Consider the following 17,535-nt stretch of genomic DNA (forward strand, 5'->3'; position numbering starts at 1 on the left):
ATTAATTTATGTTCCAACAGCGACATTTACTTGTAACGATCCACCCTCAATAAATACGTATACTAAAAATCCAACTCCAGAGGCTTCAACAGCTCTCCAAACCATTACGCTGCTGTAATCTAAATTCTTCAGATCCAGCTCAACATTAGTTTTGCTTCAAACTTTTTTTTTCCACTGCTGAACTTCGAACCTTCTGGAAACAAAAATTTTTCTTACATAAATCCATTTCTTTTCTTTACGTTCCTTGGCGAATTTTAAATGGAATTTTCGTTTTATTCTGAAATAACATAAGAGGCTTTTTGTGTAGTATTCTACTACTCGTTCTCGGTTAAAGTATGGATACACTTTTGTGATATATTTGCAAATTTTAGAGCGGTGGCTTTTGAATATTTCTCCATATCTTTGAGATTCAAGCTGACGTTCCACGAGATGGAATAGTCTGTACCATCTCTCGACTGTTCTTTAAAACTTTTGAAATTTTACCGCATACCGTATTGTAACTATTTAAACGTCCAAACCACAACTAAATTCAATAATAACCAAATAATATCGTTATGAAACTCTTGAAATAGTGTATATAGTATGATCTGTGTAATGTTTGTAGACTTTTATCAACGCAATTTTTGAGTTTGACGTCCACAACTTTGTGGTTTTATATTAAATAATGATTTTTTTTGTTTATTATGATTAGAAAGAAAGTTTACTTCCAAAACCACGAAAACTGGGTGTGCATGTAGAATTTTGTCCTCCTCTGTGTCCCATATAATGATTTCCGACTTTACAGCTGACTTTAAACCTTTTAGCTTTGTCAAAATGTGTGATATTTTAATGAAATTAAGTAAATTAATTTTTTTAAAATTTGCGAAATTATAATGATGGGCCCATAAACTAAATTAATTTTTTCAGCCGCTTTGGCTGCTTTTTCGCCTTGATCGAAGAAAAATTGTAAAATATAGCGAATTTTCTCTTTGCTGGTGTCCATCTTTGACGAGCGCTCACAACTTACTGAGTCAGTCAATCGAAAAACTGTCAAAAACAAACTTTTAGCGCGAATAAACACGTTTTCAGCGGCGTATAGTATGACATGCGACACGTAACACTAGTACTATGGACAATAACGCCTTTTTACTTGACCATAAATTGAGTTTTGCCAAAACATGAAGGTTTTTTGTCTTTGATCTTTGCAAGCTGCAAGAGTATGAAATGCTCAGTTACATCTGAACTTAGCCCTTCCTTACTTCTTTAATATAAGATTTTGCCAACAGCTGGTGGTATTTCGACGGCTTTGATCCTTGCAAGTTGCAAGATTATGAAATGTTCGGTTATCGGCAATAAATGTGTTTTCACACTTTGATCAATGATGGATATGGGCTCTTGGAAAATTATTTCTGAATATCACATAGCCAATAAAGTGTGCGTTCACTCGACACATTTTTTAAGTGAAGTAAGAACACAATGTAAATATCTAATTCAGTTCAAATTTTCTGCATGTATTTCTTCTTTATATTCTTAAGTTCAAAATGCAAAAACAAAAATATATATTCCTATTTTAATTTTTGTGATAACGGGATTTTAGTGTAAGAACAAGTAAACATAGGCACCATTAAGTCTGCGTTCAGCTTTAAAATTAGTTACAAAAGTATTAAAATGATAAAGAAAAATTAAATTCAATATTTGGTTGGATAGCCGCGATGTTTTAAAACCTCGCTCAATCGATTTGGCATTGATCTTACCAACTTATCTGTTTCCTCAGCTGTAATCTGGGACCATTCTTCTTTCATAACACTTCCCAAAGCCTCTTTACTTGTTATTGTATGCTGACGAATTCTCTTTTCAAACAGATCCCATAGATACTCAATAGGATTGAGGTCAAGTGATTAAAGGAGCGTTTTTAGTTGTCTAGGAGCATTATACAAGAGCCAAAGTCTAACTATTTCCGCAGTATGCTTCGGGTCATTATCTTGTTGAAACCAAAACGTCGAAGATAATCCAAAATTATCTGCACTTTGTTTCAAATTGTTTCTTAAAATCTGGGAGGCAGTTTAGACCTTTACTGCTAAAATCCTGTAGATCAAATTTTGAACTAAACGAGCCATTCCGCCGTATATGTCATGATTTTAATTCTCATTCCAGCACATTTGACTTATCTGACTCACTTTTCAAAATTAAAAAGACTTTATTGTTTTCTCTTAATAAATGAAAATGTAACAATTTATTATATTGTAACTTTAGATCTTAGCTATTGAAATTTTCGTTTCTGTAGCTGAGCAGTTTTAGATCTCAACACTTAAAAAACTCTCTTGCCTTTTCTGACTCGGCTAATTCCACACGTATGCGGATTGCGCCGCCTATTATTATAAAATGTTAAAATAACCCCATTTATACAATAAATTCAAGCTGACCCACACCGCCAGCCGCCATGCAACCCCACACCATAATTCCGACACCTCCGTGTTTAACTGTACTAACAAGATTTTGCTTTTCAAGGGCAGCTCCTGACTTGCGCCACAATAACAAGGGAGACGAAATGTATCCCTGTTTTACGCAATGCTGCTTAAATGGGCAGTTTGTTCCCAAAACAAATTTCAACAAACTTAATAAGCTTATCATATTTAATGGTGTCGAAAGCTTTTTCCTAGTCGACAAAGCATGGGAATATATCTGTGTAAACAACTTTGCGGTTTTGAACCAGAACTTATGTACATAAAAACGGCTCTCGTAATTCAAGACTTTGACTGAAGCCGAATTGCGTATTACCCATTGATCCTTTGCATATCACATGTTTGCCATTTCTTAATTATATCCTGAATATATTAAGTTTGCCACGAAGTTTGTAACACCCTATCAAATATATAGTATCTAGTTGATTTTATGTATGTACATATGTGAACTAGTCCTTTGGGTCAACGGTGCAATCATAGAAGAAATTGTTCAGATCGGATCCCTATATCATATAACTGACCAGTCAGGTTCTTTAAGGAATCGCTTGTAGTTGTGAGAGGTATTATAGTTTCTATGTAACCAAAGTTAACTATTTTTCTTGTTTTAAAATCCCGCGATGTTGATCGAAATTTGTTCGGCTTAATTAAGAATACAATTTTTATATTCTGAATGAAGCAAAAGCTTCTTCTGCCATCGAAGATAGTCTCATTTCTTTTAAAATTCTACGATTTATCAACCTAACCTCTCATAAACCTCTAATCAATATATCATGACAGCCACCAACCAGTCTTTCATTAAGATGAATGAACTTTGAGTGATAAAAACTTGAAATATATATAAAGTCAGCCGAACGTTTTAAAATCGTAAATGTCAGATATGGGGGCTAAGTTAAGTATTCGTCTGCTTTTATCCACTGTTATTAGAAAAACATGCTCTCTCAATTTCATTAAAGTAACTCCCACATTAGCCGATATACTCGTATGTGGTACGAAGTTATATTTGGTATATGGGGGCTAAGAAAATTATTAACAATATGTTATGGTATAATTTTGATAATTTTTGGGCGAAGGATGAAATATCTTGAGGGCACTATTTGTGCAAAGTTATACGTATATTTACCAAGTAGACTAAAATCTTCTATTTATTTGGAGTGCGAATTAAGAAGAAGAAAATTATATTGTAACTTGAAATAGTGTTAAAACACTACAATTTTATTTAATTTTTATTTGAAATAAGTATATAATGAAAATACGACTGTAATACCGCTCAACGATGCGTATTACAGCACGAGGAGTAAGTTTATAATATTGTGTGTATTTCGCGCATATTGTGGCATAAACTCCGTATTTACGACACCAATGACACTTGAGCATTTTGTAGTGAAACGGAAATGCAGTCGCCATTATGCGTTTAGCGCTTTGAGCTGGCTTTGCCGTTCGCCTTAACAACTTCCGAACGCAACACGCCATGCCGCCACATATCCACGTACACACACAAACGCAACTGGCCGGCGTGGACGGCACGAACAAAGCACTTAGTTGTCAGCATTGTTGGCAGTAATAGTTCGCATTTGCAACGCTTTCGCCATTTTATGCATCACAATTCTCTTTTAAATGCATTTTATACTCTGCACTTTGCGTGACAAGCAGCAGCCTGAATGTCGCGCGATTACATTGAATACAACAAAAGCCTGGCTGAGTTACCTGACTGACGGTCGAATGGCTGTCTCTCCGCACAGCTGATCTCGGTGGCGTTTTTCTGTTGGCGCGCATTTTCGTTTTGTACTCCATTTTGCTGCACGTTTTTGTGAAGATAAACGCTATTGACGACGCGCACACATTTGCATAAATTTACATAACGCAAGCATAAACGGTGTAGTCGTTTACTTTCGCAGTGGAGTTGAGAAACTAGCTGAATTATGATCACCTTAATTTACTTACGCGTCGTGCGTTCGCATATCACTATGGGGAAACAGGAAGCAGTCCAATTTAAAAACATACCATTACAGTGTGTTATACTTGTAGAATCTGGCTGGGTTTGACCAAACTAGATATTAACCAACTATCACTAAAGCTATTTAAGGCATTTTAAAATTTTTTAAGAATAATATAACAAGAAGTACTTTTCATTAAATACTGAGTTAGGTGTTGCAAAACTTTGTATTAAACAAGAAAAAACGTTAACTTCGGTTGCACCGAATCTATAATACCCTTCACAGGTACAAAGGCTCCCTACAATAACTTGATTCCGATCTAATTTCGTGCATCGGCAATAAAAAATAAAATTTTTTGCCAAGCAGGCACTTTACTCCGATCGTTCAGTTTATATGATAGCTGTATGACATAGCAATCCGATCTAAAGAATTTTTTCGGAGATTATATTTTTGCCTTAGAAAATAACTCATGCCAAATTTCGTCAAGATACCTCGTCAAATGAAAGAGTTTTACATACAAGGAGTTGCTTCCGATTGTTCAGTTTGTATGGCAGCTATATGCTATAGTGGTCCGATATCGGCCGTTCCGACAAATGAGCAGCTTCTTGGTGAGAAAAGGGTGCAACATTTCAGATCGATAGCTTAAAAACTGAGGGACTAGTTTGCATATATACAGACGGACGGACGGACGGACAGACGGGCATGGCTAAATCAACTCAGCTCATCATGCTGATCATTTATATATATATTTTATAGGATCTCCGACGTTTCCTTCTGGGTGCTACAAACTTCGTGGCAAACTTAATATACCCTGTTCAGGGTATAAAAGTTCAACATTCATATGAAAAAAAAATTCAACAATCAGAGGATCGGAATTCATTATATTAGAATATGAGGCTTAGACAAAGATATACACCAATTACTTACATATTCAGCGCTAAGTCACGTAGTTTTCATAGAAAAATCACAAATTTCGACAAATCTAAACTGTTGGGGGGAAACCAGTTTAGGAGGCCGAAATTCGAGTGTTTTTTTGTGTTTTTTTTTAACTAAGAAAGAATACTTAGAATTTCTTTAAACTTGCAATGTAGTTTATTCCTATTTTGAACTGTGCTCTTAAATTTTTTGATGCCATTTCCGCTGGAAGCGGTGGAGTTAATGGCTGGTGTATACAGGATTTATTGGGGGCATAGAAAGGGATGGGCTTACCTATTGCAATAACCTTTAACATTGCTCAAGTATGCTCGATATATATACATATATATATATGTATTATATAATAATGTCAACTACCGATTGGGATTGGTTGAGTTGGTCCCGAGATATGGATTTTACCCTGAAGGTGGGCCACGTCCATCGTCCAATTTTGACATCGGCTCCTAAAACACCTTCCCGTCTCATCCCGAATGTAAAATTTAATGTATCTGACGTATTTAGTTAGCGATTTATCGCACCTTTAGTAGTTTTTAATAAAACCGTTATATAGGGAGTGGCCGGGGTTATTACCCGATTTCACCTACTTTCACGCTATCGTAAGTTGTGTCAAAAAGATTTTTGCTGTTAAAATTTGATGATATAGCTCGAGTTATTAAAGACATATATAATATAAAGGGTGTTTTTTTTTAGAGGTGTAGAACTTTAAATTGCAATAAAACAACGATGGATTATTCGATTGACATGAATTTTATTTATCCGAAAGATAATCTTGTGGCATTACATTTTAAATATGATTTCTGGCATATGACCACCACGACTGGCTCGGATTCGATGAATTTTTCCAAAATTTGTGGCCGTATATCGGCAATAACACGGCGAATGTTGTTTTCCGAATGATTAAGCGTTTGTGGCTAATGCGCATAGACCAATGACTTTACATAACTCCACAGAAAAGAGTCTAGCGGTGTTAAATCACAAGATCTTGGAGGCCAATTCACAGGTCCAGAACGTGAAATTAGGCGGTCACCAAACGTGTCTTTCAATATATCGATTGTGGCACGAGCTGTGTGACATCCTGTTGGAAACACAGCTCCTGGACATCATGGTTGTTCAATTCAGGAATGAAAAAGTTAGTAATCATGGCTCTATACCGATCACCATGGACTGTAACGTTCTGGCCATCATCGTTTTTGAAGAAGTACGGACCAATAATTCCACCAGCCCATAAAACGCACTAAGTAGTCAGTTTTTCTGGATGTGACGGTGTTTCGACATACACTTGAGGATTAGCTTCACTCCAAATGCGGCAGTTTTGTTTGTTGACGTAGCCATGCGCTTCATCATAAAATGAACGTAGTGCGCGATACGTATTCCGCGCAGAACCATTATTTTCGAAATAAAATTTCACTATTTGCAAGCGTTGTTCATAAGTGGGTCTATTTATAATGCATTGCCAAACCAAACTGAGAATAAATCACTTGACAGCTGTTAAATCGGTCGACATCTTGAACAGTAATGCCAACTTAAATTTCTATACCTCGACAAAAAAAAAACACCCGTTATGTACATGTAATATATTAGGGCCTCGCTCCCTTAAGCCACAGATTCATAGTCGAACCGTTGTACCAAATAATAGTCTTATATCTTTTGTGGAGTTTAGGAAAGGAAATGTCGTTATGTGGGCATGACAGTTACCAAGGAACATGTACACCAAGTTTCATCAAGATATCTTAATTTTAACTCAAGATACAGCTGGCACGGGTGGACAGGCAGACATCCGGATTTCAACTCGTCTCGTCATCCTGAACATTTATATATACATAACCCTTTATCTATCTCGATTAGTTTTGGGTGATACAAATAAAACCGTTAGATGAACAAAACTATAATAGTCTCGATAGCTTCTCTTCTAGAGCACATAGCTTTTACGGAAACTATTGATTGTTTGGATCTACCGTTAAATAAAACATTTGTAACCCTTTTGTGGTAAACAGGAGCAAGTATTTATATAGGGCCCATTTTTTTCGAAATTAAGCAAAAAGGCCGTTACCATCAATAGAGAGCGTGATAAGACGATATTGACCGACTTTTGTCTCCATTTCCAACAAGACGGTGCGCCGCTGTACAAATTTATACCAAATGTTAAATTCACCTTATTACAAATAAGAACAAATGCTTAATTAGATAATTGTGGAACAAAGCAATCGAAAGTAAATGACCTAATAACACAGGAGTCGTAATCGCTGCTGATCTCTAATTAATATTAAGAGTAGATGTCGAAGTAATTACCAATGCACCGCCCCGTGGTCCAAAGCCATGACTCAGATACTCACACACACTTATATACATAAATATACGGGATCTCTTTTTTATGGGATACAATGAAGAATAAAGGATTCTATGTATTACATAACATTCTTTTACCCACAAGCAATTGCTGTGGTGCCTGCGACAATTGTGATAATTAAAGACAATTACCGCAAATTATCAGCAGGCACCACGAGGGGGAGGTAAGAGTTGTGTGTGCATTAAAGGAGGAGATTTGTTTGTCTTTGTTTAAGATTAATTGTCAGAAATATAGCTTGTAAGGCGCGACATAACAATAGAGAGTGACAGAGTTGTAACCAAATACTTAAATACATACAGTTATCTCACTATGACTGCAAAACAGCTCACTAATTAAATTTTCTGTCTTCTTATCGAATATTGTCGATATTACTGACTCTCTACCGCCTAATTATTAAATTCAAACGGATTTATAATGAAACCACAATCTACCCGCTCACCTGCTAATTATTGATACATGGAATGCCTCGGGAGTTACTTATATGCAGCTAAGGGTAGTGAGTAGGCAATTGCACTGCAGCTGATTTCCTTTGCCCAACCGCAATATTCGAGAAATGTAATCAATAAATGCGTTGGGAAAGCTTCTCAAGGTGCAACTATGGCAGCCGTAGATAAGACGTGGCATAAACGTAGTTTCTATTTATATATATAATATATACTTACGTGCATCTGTGTTTGAGTGTGCGCACACTGGCTTATATTTGCCAATTGAATTACCACAAAGTGATTGCATTCTCTTGTGCAAACTATGCTCAGTTATAGGTATGTATACTGAGCTGGTTATCGACTGATAAGATACTGAGAATATAATAGCAAATTAATTTGATACTGATTGATTGCATAAATATTAGCTACATTGTTTTCTGAAGACATACATAGCATAGACTTTTATATATATTTGACGTATTCACATACAAAAAATCATGTAACAGCTATTAAATGCATACATTGAATTATTGATTGACTTTTAGTTGCAATAAATGATTAGCGATCGCGGAACTCCTGTAAGCTAGGTGTATGACTACACTGCAAAAGAATAGTTTTGTTTTCTGGTTCATTATATTCTGAAGGTCGGGGTCGTTTGACGGAAAGTTCGTCGATGTTATTGGTTGTGGAGGGTCTGCTATTGACGCCGCGCTGAGCATCGAAATCTCTTTTTAATTGTTGATAATGATAAACTTTTGTTCTATAACTTTCGTATATTTGTTTAACAATTAATGCATTATTTTTTAAATCTTTATAATCTCAAAAACCACCTTTATCTGAAGTATCTTTTATACGCAACCACTCGGATGATATATGTTTTTCACGAGTAGCATAAATTAATTGAGGGAATGCCGTGTCTGATGACATATTAAAAGGATAAACAACACCAAAAATACTTTCAAAATCATATTTTAATGATAATCCCACAATTTCGGTAAATTCAGCAAAAGTATGATATCTTTTATAATAATTTATAAAATTATTATAAGCTTCTCTATCGGCATCTCTTGTGTCTTTATCACTTGTTGCTAATTCATATTCTAAATCATGAATGTATGCGTCTAAATCAGCTTCATCATCTTTATAAATTGTGTTACCCGGTCCCAAATAATTATGATACGGATAAGTAAATCCGTCCCGTCCAAATACCATCCTAATAATACAACATAGTAAAAACTAGTATTTATAATACGCAACATTGTATGAAAAACAATAATGTATACAATAACATCACATTTATATAAACATATTACGCGATTACATTATTTTTTTATACATATATGATCATGTGATGTATACGTGATATTATAGACTTTGTACGGTAAAAACTATAACACAGTATACGACGACGACGATCGCCGTGGGCAAACTATCGGCCATAGGCCTTGATGAAGCTAAGTCATGACATCGGCTTTAATCTTTTTATCTTTAATTTTTTTCTGAGCTTAATTTCAGAAATATTTTACTGATATATTTAAAATATTCCCCATCCTTGTTTAGAGCCTTTACAAACTGTTTTATCAGACCTAATTTTATATGAAGAGAGGGTAATATAATGCGCTCTCTGGCTACTAAAGGGGCATTCATTACACTCATACTACATGGAACTAAATTCATTCTCAAAGTTCAAACATTTTTAGTTCAGTGTTCTATCTTGGTTGGGCTATCACATAAACACATGAAACTGGGGTATTTGGGACATCCTCCATGTTGACCCAAAAGAAAATTTACCATTTTAAGATAGGCTCTTATCAGCCAGTTATGTTCTATGTATTTTATTTATAAAGTAGTTCAAATAGGATTTTTTCGTAGAATCAGACGCATTTATACGGCACTCTCTAAACCAGATGCTCAAACAAAAGGGCAGCACTTTTGGTGCAACTCCGCGCAATCATGTCTTCTGACGCATACACAATAGCGTGTGCTTCTTTTTTAGTGTGAAAAAATTTTTTTTGTCGAATTCAAAAACTGTAACCATTTATTTTTGTTTCTATAAATTATTATAATTGAAATTAAGTCTCATATTTAAAAAATACAAGAAAAAAGTTATTAATGATATCGTTTGTCATTTCAACCATTCACAATAGTAAAAGTGAGCTAAAATATGCAAAACAAAACTTGGCAACAATGAAGATAGAAGTTGTACCACTTTAATGAGGTAACCGCATACTCTCCTGCTTCGATTCTATTCGATAACTTTGCTTTCTTCTTAATGTAGACATCGCGATTTATTTATGAAATTTAGTAATTCTTTGTCCTTAAAATTAATTCAAGTAAGCCGAGTAACGATATTTTAAGAAGTACCTGTATCACTAAAACCAGAGCTGTTAGAAAAAAAAGAGTGTTGATTTGAAATCAGTAACGTCAAATTAGTAAGAAACAGATATGGTATAAAATCAATCGGAAATTCCAAATTTTATATTAGGTATAGGGGGCTATGGAAAGTATTGACCCGATTTTTGTCAATTTTTAATACAAAGGCACAGTTCGGAATATATATTTGGTCTGAAGCTCAGTAACGTTGAATTGACCGATATTTTTGGTAAAAAGTCGGGCCTGAACACTTGTGGTCCAATATCGAGTTTTACTCACTTAACGATTGTTTGTAATACCTAAAATTAATTAAAGGATGGAGAAACGAGTTGAAATCTGGTTGACTGTCTGTGGAAGCTATAACTTCAGTAAAAATTGTCATAACTAAGGCCCACACAAAATTGTAATCTGGTACAACGAATAACATTAGGAAGGGGCATATGTGGTTTGAAAATATTAAAAAAAGGCGAGAGTGATCCCGCTCTCTAAAAGGTTTAATGCACATATCTCCCAAACCATTCAAGATATATAGCCCAAATTTGCACAAGACAAGCCCGTTTCACATCTGTTACGAAAGTGTGAAAAAATGTGATATTGATGATAGATCCGCCCATTCCCCATATAACGGTTTTGTTAAATACTACTGGAAGTGCAATAAATCAATAACTTCGTACAAGAGAACTTTTTAGGGGCAGGTTTAAAATGGGGAGATGGGCTTGGTACCGCCCATATTTAGGTGAAATCACATATCTCCGGTCCTACTCTCTCCTATCTCCCATATAGTTGGTTTTATAGACCGTAGAAATCGGTCAATATGTAAGACATATTAACAAAATTAAGTTAATGTAAAATATTGGATATACTATAGTTTAATGCCGAATATATTTCGAATGAAAATGCCAAAGATATCTAATCCTACTAACTTTTGGAACATATTCTTATGGTAGATATTATAGTATATCAATTTAACACTCTGGATATAGGAGAGTATCAAATTGATAACACTAATGGCAACCAACCAACCAAGGGTAAGGGTGAATCCTTGTGATGTTTAAACAGCTCATAGAAATTGGTATAGGTATAAATGGTAGAGAGAAAGGCCATAATAAAGTCAACTAATATGGGTTAGCAATTTCGAGCAGTATTCTATTGATAAAAAATTACACTCGAATTTCTCTACTCGTGATGATGGAGCATTGTGTTTCTGGGAGATTAATTACATGGGAAAAATTCGATACTGCACAACCAACACCCATCGCAGCCAAGTAAGATATGTTAATTTTTAATTGCAAACCAAAATTAATTTATTTAAATACCTTCCGGCTAAATGAGGCTAACATAATACTAAATCACATCAAAGTCACAGTATGCTACTCAATTTAATGTTGAAAATCCAACCAGCGGCAATTTAGGCGTTTCGAAAAACATGAAATTTCAATTAAATGCTCGGCCGCTGAGCGGACATGATGCGCCCGTTGTGTAAAAGTAGCAAAGAATAAAAAATAGAATAATTTCACCAAAACATTATATCTAAATAAGCGTAGAAAGTCTTAAAGGGTGGGACACGGATTTCAAGGTGAAAAAATATTGGGTTAGTTAGAGTATTTCTTAAATCTTATGATTTTTTTTTAATTTGTTAAATTATTATCTAAGAAGTTTGAACTAAAGATAGTTCTGAAGTGAAAATAATATATGTTTCATAATAATAAGAGATTTTAGTACTATAGATTTATTAGTAATATTTTCGTGTTATTTCTTCAAGTAATCATTGTCATAACGAAGCTCAATTTTTCAGGCAACCCCATATCATATATTGATTTATGATTGTGTAATATTCAGCAAAAGTTCACCTGGAGTTTATTAGAATTAGTCGATTTATGGCGATTTATTTTTAATTATATATTTCTCCTTGTATCAACAGTTGGATAACTGTTAATCCTATTATCAGATTGAATGTCAATTTTCTCTGAAACCAGCAGTTACCAGCTAATATTTTTTCACATTCAAAATTTCTACGTTTATTTCAGAAAATCAGTTATATTCAAAGTTCTGTTGATATCAACCAAAAGACCTCCGCCGTCTTGGCGACCAATAGTGAATCAAGATAATCTTTGTTCTGAGGTCTACCGTATTCCAGTAAGGGCTTCCAACAACGACCGGAACAAATAATAATTAGAAGAGGCGAGGCCAAGAGCGCGTGTGTCAAAACTTCCTAGACGTTGTTTTCTAAATAGTTTTTAAGCGGTCTTGCGACATTAGGCCGAGCTTCGTCATGATGGAAAATTATTACGCTTGTTCAGTCGAAAATTCCGGGCGTTTTTCGGCAAACGTTTAAATTTAGGGTTTAGAAGCTCATAAAACAGCACGCCCTTCTGATTCCACCAAATACAAAGCATTATCCTGACTCATGGATATTCGGCTTTGCCATTGGTTTGGCTGGTTGGCAAGATTTCACACATAATTGTTTGCGTTTAGGGTTGTTGTAATGGATCCATTTTTCATCACCAGTGCATTCTGATACAAAAACGAATTATTTTTGTAGCGTTCAAGCAACATTTGGAAATGCGAAATCTTCTTTCAATTCATATGGGACAAAATTTCCTTGTTTTGGAATGTATCTGTCTACTTTTAATTATTTTGAAGTGACTGTCAAGATTCTGGGATTTTTTTTGGTGTTTGGCCATAATTTTCATCGCATCAATGCTTCCAGCTCCTTATATTTAAACTTACTTGGCTCCACAGAGGTTTCCTTTGCTTTTCAAGCCAAAATCACAATCTTTCAATAGTACAAAGCAAGATTGGCATATTTGCTCAGCTAGAGCATGTTCACCATAAACTTCCACAAAAATACAATGATTTTTGACTGAGGTTTTCTTCATATTGAAGTAATAAAGAGAAACTCCCCGCAAAAACACATTTTCAGGCGCAAAGTTCAACATATTTGAGTGAATAAAAAAATATTGTTATTAAAGCTTCAAATGAAAGACATATGTATACTAAAAAAGATGCATAAGGACAGTAACTTTCTAACGCATTTTAGAAATATTGGAACAATAGAATAATAATCAAACTACGGCAACACTTGGCAAACCGCACGAATAAAGTTATAGACCGAATATCTAAATATTCCGAAAAACTACTTAATAGGGACAAATGGATTTTTCAGCGTTTTGGACCAAACCAATTTTCTTTCCGACAGAAAGGGCCTATTGCAAGAAGCGGCATAACGGGATTTTTTTTTTTTAAATACAATAGGGCCAATGTTTTTCAGAAGTTGCGACTGTGACCTGTTATAGCTTGACCGAAATAAATACTAAACAATTGGTTTTTAAGTAACTTAGATATTATAACAATAATACAATATAAACAGCGAGCCAAATTTTGAAAGGCATATGAGCCAAAATTCGAAGGCATATGTTTCGATTTTGGAGGCTAGTTTTGGAAAAAGCGGAAATCACTTTTTAGTTGTGTCTGAATTTGTCAAAAAAATTGTCTTTGTCCATTAATCGAGTTAGCATTTTTCAATTTTTATTCTACTTTAAATAATTCATTTTTGTTATAAATAATGGACCGAATGAAGTGAATGGTCAGCCACGCATAGGCGACACCCAATTAATAAACTACTCATTGCGGCCTGAAGGGTTGAAGTTGGGATTGCCTCAAATATCGGTATAATGGACTGCTTCAATTCAGTCAGATTTCTCGTGCATTATTTCTGGATTTGAATCACTCCATATTCAATTTTGCTTGCTTACATTTCTATTTAGATCGAAATGGGCTCCATCAGACATAAACATGCAATTAGTTTTTGTCTTCTTCAGCCATTTCAAACATATTTTTGCAAAATTGCAGGCAAAGAGTCAAATCTGTAGGGTTTAACCGGTTTGTTATTTAAACTTTGTACAGAAATAAATTTAAGTTATCATGACTTATCAGTTGTAATGAGCGTCTACTAACTCCAAGTTGCGCCGATAAGTTGCGAGTCGAAACTCTTGGATTTGCCTGAATTGACAATGCAACAGCCGCGATTGTTTCTTGAACACTAACATACAGATCTCGACACAGCGGTCTCTTTGCGATACATCCAGATTCGGTAAACAGGTTTACCAACTTTATAATGTTCCATCTACTTTTATATGCATTGTCTTTGATAATACTAGAAATATTCGAAAATCTTATGTTAAATATAATATTAATAATTATATATAATACTTATATAAACATTTTCTAATATTAAATTCCTACATAAGATTCTAACCTCCATTAAATTAGGCACACCCTAATATCATTTTTTATTTACAAAACATCTATTGCGCGGCAAAAGCACAGTGAGTAAACAGATGCGAAAGCAAAAAAAGGTGCTACTTGTTTAGCAAAAGCCTTCAAATACATAAATCGAAAGAAAACAGCAAGCATAAGGAGACCCCTGCTTCGTTTGCGCCTGCTATTCGTAAGCTTCCCGTATGTCTATGTGTGTACCATCTGCTTTAGTTGTCTGTAAACACCTCTATGCTGCCAGACATATCATATGCGCCCCTTATTTAATAACTCGCCACTGACGTTCCACTCTCCCGCCCAGCTCCTACAATCGAAAACTAAGACCACGAACATCGTGTGCACGATGCGATTTAAGATTTTACTTTTTATTATTATTATTCATCTGTGGGAGGCCTTACAAATGCTCGACACGTAATAATCATCAGGCGATCAACTAAAAGCAGACAACTGCTGCAAATCAATGAGCTGAGCTGAACCGCAGGAGATGGCGTCGTGTAGCAGGAGGGTTCTTGTGAATCGGTGGGTTTTGCCTACATTGAGGGGAATTGTTCTCACACAGTCAGACAGCGCGGGCGCTTCCGTGACGCCCCCGTATCTCAGCATACTATTTTACGCATAACGCTGGTTTTAATAAGGGGTGTTAAGTGCGTCGAAGCTCTTCGAGTTTCTGATTTTGCGCACGCCTATCAACACTGCAAAGCGGATAATGTACGCTGCGGGGGAGGTAAAGTTGTAAAAGAGAGGAAATAATCAGGATTTATGACTGCATAGAAACTAATAGTAATGTTGCACACGCGCTGCACACGAATCGTGAAGCGCATTTAAATACCGCGACTTCCAAGCTTAGTAGTATATTATTTGCATTTTTTACGCCTTTTAATTACAAGATAGAGAAGCAGTAGTGGAAAACTTTAATATCACACGCCTCTCAAAATTACACGTATTTATAATTTTTCACGAGTTTTGCTGACTTTGCTAAATGCCCTTTTTTCGAAATTTTTATAGCATTTACCATACTATTTGAACACCGTTTTAACATATGGCTCCGACATAACGTTTTATAAAGACAATTGCATCAGTCCAATTATGTGTTATACCACCACAGGATAGCTGGTATTATATCCTAAATTACGGACCGAATGCATAGACCACTGCAATGACCAATACTTTGAAAAAGTAATCAAACGGAATCAAATCACTGGACTTAGTTGGCTGATTGACTGACCCATTTTTATACCTTGACCAGGGTATATTAAGTTTGTCGCGAAGTCTGTAAGGCCCAGTCGAAGACCCTATAAAATATATATATAAATATAAAATATATATATAAGTGATCAACATGAAGAGCTGAGTTGATTTAGCCATGTCCGTCTCTCCGTCCGTCCGTTTGTATATATGCAATCTAGTCACTCAGTTTTTAAGCTATCGATCTGAAATTTTGTACCTCCCCTTTTTTCACTAAGGAGCTGCTCATTTGTCGGAACGGCCGATATCGGACTACTATAGCAAATAGCTGCCATACAAGCTGAACAATCGGAAGCAAGTCCTTGTATGGGAAACTTTTTTATTTGACGTAATATCTTCACGCGGCATGAGTATTGTTTGAGGCAACAACGTAATCTCCGAAAAACTTGAACAGATCGGATGACTATAACATATAGCTGCCATATTAACTGAACGATCGAAGTAAAGTCCTTGTATGTAGAACTCTTTCATTTGACGAGGTATCTTGACGAAATTTGGCATGAGTTATTTTCTAAGGCAAGAATATAATCTCCGAAAAAAGTGTTTAGATCGGATCGCTATGTCCCACAGCTATCATATAAACTGAACGATCGGAGTAAAGTGCCTGCATGGAAAAAAATGTATTTTTTATTGCCGATTCACGAAAATAGATCTGAATCAAGATATTGTAAGGAACCTTTGTATCTGTGAAAGGTATTATAGCTTCGGTTCAACCGAAGTTAACGTTTTGTCTTGTTTTATACATGTGTTTCGTACACTAAAAGTTCTTCTCAATAAAGTGATAAAGTTGTAGCCATGCCGAATTTGCCGGTACTGCTCACAATTGACGATAACATTGGCTGAACTTCAAGAGCGAGTTTCTTCAAAAATCTTTGCGGTTTAAAGACGTAAATTTCGCGTATCTACGGGCTTTGGTAGAACGCGGATTTAGAAATAAAAGTCCAAAAATTTAAACCTCATTCCGATTTCTATTTGCAAATAGCAGTAAAAATATTCTTGTATGTACTCAATTGAAAGTGATGAATTGCAGAAAGCATTGATTTTTTGTTTCCATTTGAAGTGATGCAGAGTCGCATCAAATACTTATTGAGGCATATGGTTATCATGCTCTATCAAAAGCAACATGCAAAAGATGGTTTTAACGGTACAGAGATAATGATTTTAACGTGAGAAATGAAGAACATGGAAGAAAGGCGCAAATGGCAGTCATGTTAAATATTGCATAACAAACAATTTCAGACCGTTTTAAAGCTATGGCAATGATCCAAAATTGTGGAAATGGGTACCACATGAATTAAATGAAAGACAAATGGAAAACCGAAAAAATACTTGTGAAATTTTGCTTCAAAGACACGAAATAAATTTAGTTTTGCATCGAATTTTCACTGGCGATGAAAAATGAATTTATTTTAAGGAACCTTAACGGAGAAAATGATGAGTTAATCTAGGACAACCATCAACATCTACTGCAAAACAGATCGATTCGGTAAGAAGGCAATGCTCTGTATTTGGTGGGATCAGAAGGGAGTGGTATATCATGAGCTTATAAAACCTAG

This window comes from Bactrocera oleae, chromosome 2 (genome assembly GCF_042242935.1).
Source record: "Bactrocera oleae isolate idBacOlea1 chromosome 2, idBacOlea1, whole genome shotgun sequence".
In the NCBI taxonomy this organism is placed as follows: Eukaryota; Metazoa; Arthropoda; class Insecta; order Diptera; family Tephritidae; genus Bactrocera; species Bactrocera oleae.